General features: G+C 33.4%; 1 pseudogene; it reads right to left on the reverse strand.

Moving 5' to 3' along the window:
- Positions 1 to 1,756: 1,756 nt before the first annotated feature.
- LOC107003705 lies at positions 1,757 to 2,829 on the reverse strand (annotated as a pseudogene).
- Between the last annotated feature and the right edge of the window lie 6,182 nt (positions 2,830 to 9,011).

The following is a 9,011-nucleotide window of genomic DNA, read 5'->3' on the forward strand; positions in this document are numbered from 1 at the left end:
CTTCGTTCCAAAACACTTAAACTCTTGGAATATGGGTACTGGGATTACTTCTCTGAACTTCATGACGAACCTGTAGGACGGAGCGTCATAGACACGACGGACCGTCATGGACTCCGTAACCCCACACTTGGTCAGACTTCCCCATCTTTCTTCAGCAGCTGCACTACGCTGCCACCTACGGACCGTCATTGACACGACGGACCGTCACAATATCCGTAGGTGTTCTCTTCGGAATTTCTTCGCTCAAAAACCTCCGCTTTCATCTTTGAACAGATTTCCTGCAAATAAGGAGAAACTTATATAAAAATTAGCACAAAAAGGCTTTTGGACACACTAATCTCAAGGAAAAAGTATTAATAATACCGTGAAACCACGGTATATCAGTACCTTAAAGGTGATTTGGAAAAACAATTGTTACAAAATATAGATATATTTAATTGATTTTTCATAGCTTATGTTTTATGATTTAGTATAAATTTATTTTGATTCTTTTCATAATCGCGCAAAGACTACTACAATAAATAAATGTAGAAAATCAAGCAATTATGATAATTGTTACAACAATTGCAATAATTGTTGCAACAACTATGGTAATATTAATTACAACACGTGTTGTAATAACTATGGTAATATTAATTATGGTAGTTATTGCAATAATTGTAACAATTGATATAACAACAATAGCACTTGCTTATATTGTTGCAGCAGCTTCTACAATTGTTCAATTATTGTAGCAACTTCTGCATAGTTGCTGCAGCAACTTTATTGTTTAAAATCTTTGGTAGAAAATGAGGTGGAGAAGAAGCTGGCTAAGGAGATAGTTGTTGTGACAGAGGAGAAGGTCAGTGGTGTTAATTGTGATGGTGGAAGAAGGGATGATAATTGTTGTGGCGGTGGCCAAGGAGGAGGTTTAGGTTCCATGTTGGTAGATGAGAAAAACATGGTGGTGCGTCAATTCTTAAGTTATTCTTCATGAGCATATGACTTGATCATCAAGATGAATGTAATTGGTAAAAAAACTACCATTAATATCAAAGTTGGATTTAACCTTGAATTCTGAGTGGGGAAATAGCTTCAATTGGTGTATGGGAAAAGCGGCTGCCATCTAACCAATTATAATTAATAACGAATAGCTATCCATCTTACTAGTTATGAAGAATACATATTCTTTGATAAGTGCAAAAAGTTTCCACAAATCTAAGCAAAAATCATGAGAAACTTTTGTAGGTTTCAAAAATATATCCAGCAAATAGAAACTAAAGAATCGCCAAGTGTAACCTCGAAATAAGACTTCTAACTAGGAAATATTAACTCAAAATTAACAAAACTTCCCTCTATTTTCAAGATCAGAAATAAAAAGATCCATTAAGAAATGGAAGAGCTTTTATATATCTATCTAAGCTACTAGCAAAAAAGGTTTTCTTATCTTCAACATGTAGTTTCTGATCCAACTAACCTAATTCCACAACGAGCTAAACTTTCATGTAATCATCATGCAGTTGAATAAACCTGAATTCTCACACAAAAGAATTCATGTACTGCTTCTTGTCATTAAACAAGAACCATTAGTTGAATAGACAATGGACCTGATATCAATTTCTAGTTTTTGTCACCCTGTAATTAATTTAGATCTGTAGCATTGAAAATTAAGTAAACAAAAATTAATATGCTTGACAAGAGCATAAGAAAGATATTTTTACGAACTGAATAAACCTATTTGCTCTGCAGCCATTGTCTCCACTTTAAGGAATTCGCTTTAGCCTATACTTTTCATATATAAATCATACATCTCGGGCATGTTTTCCCCAAATGAAAGTACATATCTCTTTTGAAAATCAAGTTCAGAACATTAAACAGCAGTGTAAAGACTTAACCTCCATTTTACCAGTTGGTTTTCTATAAGAATTTCAAGATTTCATTCCTTGGCATGATCCTCTTTTCTAATCTGAGGTATAAATTAGGTTCATACCCCAGTTCGTTCATGAAAAACTTCAATGTAGTTCTTATCTTAGCATCTCTCTTGAAGTCAAACATTAAGGAAGTGTTTGCCATTAGACCGATATCAGATCAAACCATCCAAAACTCCAATAAATATGTAATTTTCTTTCTAATTTTGATTCATCAACCGATGCAAGTACTTGAATACCATGAAGATACATCCCTGAACTCAGAAGCATATGAGAATCCTTTTGTAGTTGATGTATTACTTTCTCAATCTACTCAGGATTATTGAGCAGAAACCTTGGATGCCTATATAAAGCCTTGAGAATATCGACCATTGAAAACCCAAAATTTTGCAACAATGTTATATTTTATGGCATAACTTTATGAAGATTACAGGAAAGCAACCTAGGCTCTTTCATAAGACTTATAGGTAGATGGTCATGAATGGGCAACTAATCCCTTAGATAAACAAGATTAGGCTCTATAATAGTATGTAAACCTCTTCTCCAAAAAAAAGTTTGTAAGAAATGTAGCAAGTTGAGATCCAGATAAGCCCAGTTGTTGTAAAATCTTAATTTTGGGTTTGAGATTTTCGTCAACACGACAAAACAACAATTGACGAAAAGAAGAAACAAGGGTTTTAATTTGTGATTTGTTCATACCCATTTCGTCAAGGATATGAAGTAACAAATGCGGGTCATAGTGTTTGTGTCTCAAACGAGTTAACTTGTATATTGTGGAAATGACTTCTTCTGTTGAGAAGTCAAGTGAATTTACCAGTAACTCGATCAATACATTAGACGGTGTCACCGCTGTTGCTGCAACTATGGATTAAAGATAGGAATGGAGATGCTTTTGTGAGTCAATGCAATTAATTCTAAACATAAAAGTAAGCAATCTTCGTATTTGTCGGCGGTATTCTTTCAACTCATGAACTGCTTTTTACCAGGTAGAAATAGACGGTAGAATGACAGATTAGGGCTGGGCGTTGGGCAGGTGTTGTTATGGACCTAAATAGACAATGCAATTTATGATATTCTACATGTTACTATTATTAGTTTTACGGCACGGATGTGTCATGCATATAGTATACAATGTTATAAATTAGATTTAATATTACTAAATTAATGTTTTAGGTAAATAAATATAATTTAAAGAACATAATATAAGTACTTTTAAATGATTAACAAAGATTGTCATAAAGTTACTTGTACTGGATATCAAAATGATCAGATATTATTAAAGCATTTCAAAATAATTTAGGGCCTGTTTGAAAGGCCACAAAGGAATTGAGAATTGGTGTAATTACTCTCTTTGTCATGTTTGGTAGACCAAGTTATTACTTGGTACGAGGGGTGAAATTGAAGGGAAGTGATTATACTCCTCAATTCCGAAGGAAGTATAAAGAATTGAGTGTAGTTACACTATGTAATTACATGATCTTTTTAATATTATCTTTTTAAATATATTTTATTTTTGATACGAAAAGAAACTCCTTTCTTTTTTGTCAGGACAGTTTTAGTTCTCACAACGGCACAACAACAAATGTTGTACTTTTTCTTTCAAGTAAGATTTATTTTTCATTCATTTACTTTCATATTTTATGTATAGGTAGATTATGTATGAATTTGATCTTTGTATTTTCTTTTGTTAGTTCTTTAGAATAAAATAAATATGAGAATTAATTTTTTTTCTTTTATTTCTGATAATAATAAAAAATTAGAATATCGATTCTAACAATCAGTTATACATATTTTGTACAATGGCAATCACCTGGTTATGTAATTTCATGATCTGTTTGGTTTTAATAAATCATGGATTTAAGCATGTTGACTTTCTTATTTCTCTTCTTTGTCTTACTAGCTTATGACGTTGTGAAATTCCGCCCTTAGTTTATATACCTATTCTCTTGGTTTCTTTCCATTTACATTCTTCGTATTTAAGTCTAGTCAATTGTTATTGTTCATAAATATTATCACTGGTATAAACAATAAGTAGCAAAACAAAATATCAAATCCAAACTAGACAACCAAACAAACTTTAAATGGGTTTATAGTCTCGTTTGGTCTAGAAAATACCTTGTACATCACTTCCTAGGTGATGCGTCGAACCAAAATGATTTTTATTCCTCTCTTGACATACTTGATATATGTGATTAGTCAGTCATACGATAAATTTGAGCATGAGGTACATTATTTCTCGTGTTACTCTAAGAACAATCAAGTTCACCTTGCCAAATTGACATCATAGCCTAGTATAGTGAAGTACTTTTCTGCATTGAAATATTTTTATATTTTCTTTTATATAGGATGACAACTAACCAAACGCCGAAGGTTGGAAAATCATTTACCAAATGGAGTGAAGTTCCCAATGAATATTTCATTTACATTATTGCTGAACAAGTTAAGTTGGAAAGAACAAAACCAAGAGGCTTAACCACTGAAGGATGGGATAGTCTAGAAAAAGAAATGAACAAGCTATATGGGGACAAATTAGATCAGACTAAAATGAAAAATAGAATGAGGACTTTTGAAGAAGATATATTCTACTATGAAAACAATGTCACAATGAACTTTCCACGCGCTGAGCTACTCCCGAGACGCGAATAGGGGACCTAGGAACACAAGTGATCCCAAGCTAATTATGTTGGCATGATCATAAGCAAACTAAAGATAAACTGAATAATAAATAGACGCACAGCTATAATCATTAATAAAATGAAAAGATAGAGAATACACATATACTATAACTTAGATATATGAAAATTAATGAGTTTAATACAAAGAAGATAGTAACTCAATACTAAGATTCAGCTAACAATGTCTGAAAATAGCCTCTAATTGACTAGAAATGTTGGTACAGACATCAACTAAGTCTAGAAAAACTTAAACTAAAGGACTAAAAATACTGAAAAGAAAGTCATGTCTATTGTCCTAGGAGAATGAGGACCCACTGATGCTGCTGAACTTGAGATTAGGAACCGACTAAGTGTGATATGGATATTGAGAACTTGAACCTACATTATGAGAAGTTGTAGCGCACATATGCGTGAGTACTTGAAAGCAACTGAGCATGTAGGATAGAGTAAAGCTGAAATAACATATAACTAAATAAAGTAATAAAATAATGAAATATTTTGAACAAGATAAAGATGCTGAAATACTGAATATGAATAATCTGAATGCAATGACAAAGTTATAACATGCTGAGACTGAAATACTGAAACATGGCCAATGCAATGTAGTCTGACTGAACTGTAGGAACTACTAATAACCGATGATAAAACCACATGAGCTACATATAAAATCTGGTGTATATGCCAAATCTAAAGAATCCAATATATCATGTGAGAGGTATAGAGGCATCCTGATGTAATCACTAAAATGATGCCTACAAAGTGGACTAACAATCTAAGTGGCTAGTAGTTTTAGGACTATTTGGTTACACTGAACCCTAGTCTAACTTGGTATTATGTTAATCCCAATAAATTAAGTAGTTAACTGATTATTACTTTCTGTAAATACTGAATAGCTCAAAATTGAACATACAAACTGAGAATGCAATAATTAAACTAATAATGATGCATTCAAATACTAAGGCATGTAAGTTTGAAATAATTAAAATATCTGACCTAGCATGTGTAATTCAAGAACTAAAGAAATACATAGCTAGGGTTATGAAATTTATGCAATAAACTGAGTTATAACATGGTAATCTGATTTGGAATGTATAATTGACTAAATCATGACAATCTGCTCAAGTTCTAGAAACCGTAGGTCTAATAATGATAAGGGAATCAAGAATCCGACTAAAATGTAGGGACCCAATGGGTGAAAGGAACCACTATTGATATCTTAGATACCTGGTGACAAATTCCATGGAGAAATTCCTAGATTTTGGGGCTGGAACTAATGGAGTCTTGTTGCGTTATTGAACTAGGGCTCTTTACATTTTCCTCTTTTAGTGCTTCTAATTTTCTATGTTTTGATTAATGACTTGAATTAGGTAAGTTCTAGTTATGTTTCTAGGCTTAAACTTATTAAAACATCATGATTTAGGATCTAAATGACATACATTACCTAAACACAAGTCAAGAATATAAAATGCAAGTACACCTACCTCCAAACCGAACTTCTAGAACTAAAATCTGCAGAAAATTAGTCTCAACCTAATATTTCATGGTTTACATTGTACATTGTTCAATAAAAATATTCCAGAAATTACAAATCAACAAAACCCGAGATCAAGTTCAGAAATAAGAATTTTCATAGAAAGGCATTCACAAATGATATAGATATGCAATACAATTGCTAGTGTAGTGATGCATGTCTAACCTAGTGATTAAAATGCCCTGAAAATAAACTAGGTCAAACTAGAGCTTCACATCAGTTTCTTGAGTTAATAACTTGCTAAATTAACGATAATAGTGTCCAAGCGCACGTTGGAGTAGTTTCGAAGTCAAACATCAAGGAACGACCAAAATGTTCGAAACGAGTCTTGTTTGTGCTAGTGTGCTCTTGCATGTTTAATGTGTTTTGGTGTTTCATTTGGAGTCTAAAATGATGGTAGGTGACCCTAGTGCGTAGAAGGTCATGTGCAAGGGTTAAAAGTCCTGGTACGACTCCCCAAGAACCTACCTTAGGATCCTTGAGGAGGACCCGAAGTTCAAACCTCAATGCTGCCATAATGGGTTGACTTACGGCCAGTAGGTCATTTGACTAAGTGTCAACCCAGTTCGTAGATCAATACATATAATAGGGAGACTTATCTCCCATGACCAAGCCTCAGAGAAGTTTTACGGCCTGTAAGACAGCCCGTCACACCACCTACGGTCCGTAGGTGGTGGCCATTGATCAAGGCCTGCAATTTTGTCTCTTCTCGGCCAAGTAAGGGGTGAATTAGTAAACACGTTCAAATTAATTCATGGACGGTTATTATAAGTTTTTAGGTATTTTATGTATATTAAGACAATTAAACCCTCACTTAGACTAGATCACCCAAATCAAACTCTTCCCTCTCAAATATATTTTCTCAAGAACACCATTGAAGGCCTAGGTCAAATTCAAGTTAGGAGAAGGGATTTCAAGTGTTTTCTTTATCAATTTTCATGGGATTTCTACCAATAATAAATGGTGATTCTTCATTCTTGAATAACCTCTCATTCAAGAAGTCCAATTCAATGGTTTTCAAAAGTGAATTAATGATTAATTTCCCAATTTCTATTCTATGCATGGGTTCATTGTTAAAATATTCTCTAAGTCATGATATTGATGTATTAATGATGAATCAATGTTTATAAGATGATTAAATTTGATTCCTTGAATAACCTATGTTTAGTCCAATTCTCCTAAATTGGCTTACAAAGTGGGTTTGATTAGTGTGATTTGATATTGTTAGAATTGTGTTTATACTATGTTGTGTTGTTTTTATATATTGATATTCATGCCTAATCATGATGAATTGTTGGAAAATTGAGAAAGCGTGATGATGGCTTTGATGAAAGGTCTTATTGAATTGTTCTTGTATTGTATGGTCCACTTATGGTGGTGGTGTTTAGTTGATGTATATGATTAGGTATATGTATTGTGGTTGTAGTAAAGAAATGTTATGTTGCTTATGTATATATGTGTTATGAATTTATGCATCTGATTCTTGAAGATAGTATGATAATTGAAGTATAATGTGAATGTGAAGTATGATTGTGTGTGGCTAATGATGAATGTAGCATGGTCATGTTTAGAAGAAAATTTTATGAATAGTGGTGGTTATGTGAATTCTTTCTCACATATACACACGCATGAAAGAATGAAGCTAATGAAAATGTAATGAATGTGGGTCTATTGAAAGGTTTTTTCAATAGAGCTCTAATGAATGAATGGGGGACTTTGAAGTGGACACTCTCTGTGAGTAGAGGTGTAGTGTCTACTAACAACCTCAATATTCCTAAGAGGTTTCCAATGAATGAATGATAGATTGAGATGATTATTCTTTCCGTGAGTAGAGGTAGAGTACTTGGTAGAAATCCTTTAACTTATAGGGAATGAATGTAATGAAAGTCAAATACTCTGTGGGGTTTAATGCTCAGCACTAAAAAGATTCGAAAGTGGTGGATACTCTCCGTGAGTAGAGGTGTAGTATTCAAAAGTAACCTCTTGGATGGGTACTCTCCGTGAGTTGAGGTGTCATAATTAGAAGCAATCTCCCTATCCCTTAAATATGCTCTCACATAGGACTAGCTAGTAGTGTTCCACGAAAAGGCTAAAAGAAATACCCTACCTTAGGCAAGTGGGTATCCCTCATCCAGTAGGGTTAATACTGGGATTACATATTAAGAGCGCATGGTCTATGTCGGTTAAAGCTTGCCCCTATAAATGATTGTAATGAACTAGGTATTCGTAAGGGTGTTCTACTTAGGGTTGGTGGTGGTATGGGATGCCATCTATGCAATCCACAAGTAGGCATTGGAGGGAGTCTTGGTGTGTCCTTGTAATGTTAATCAATAAATGAGTTTCTATATGAAGTTAATGAAGTAAGTTTACTTTATGTCTAATGTTGAAGAAGCATGTTATTCTTTTGTCTAATGTTAATTAAGTTCATGTGAATGGTAGAATGTGATGTGCCTAGTCTAGGGTGGTTCTAAAGAAGAACTAAGTGGGAGTACTAAAATGCGATACTACTTTGACATTGAACTAGTGTAGCTTAGAATTATCCTAGGGGATGGGTGAAGTTCTTAAATGCACGAATGTTTCCTCTAGTATCTCTAGTAATGAATGTTGACTTGTTGAGTTATGATGGAAAGGAAATATCCTTATATTTGGTAGTCTTAAGGAACACTTAGGTGTGTATTGAAGAGGTTGTATGGGCAATCTATTCGTGTCTTACCTAGGTGGGTCTTAGGATAACTTTGGATAGAGGGTCTAAATGGTGAATGGGTAACTTAATGAATATTGTTTTATGTTCAGAATTATGAGAAGTATTACTTAGTGTGATGAATATTGACTTGTATGATATCTTTTACACTTGGTTCATAAAGTTTTATCAAAAATCGCATGAAAAACATATTTCAA

The sequence above is a fragment of the Solanum pennellii genome, chromosome 11 (assembly GCF_001406875.1).
Source record: "Solanum pennellii chromosome 11, SPENNV200".
In the NCBI taxonomy this organism is placed as follows: Eukaryota; Viridiplantae; Streptophyta; class Magnoliopsida; order Solanales; family Solanaceae; genus Solanum; species Solanum pennellii.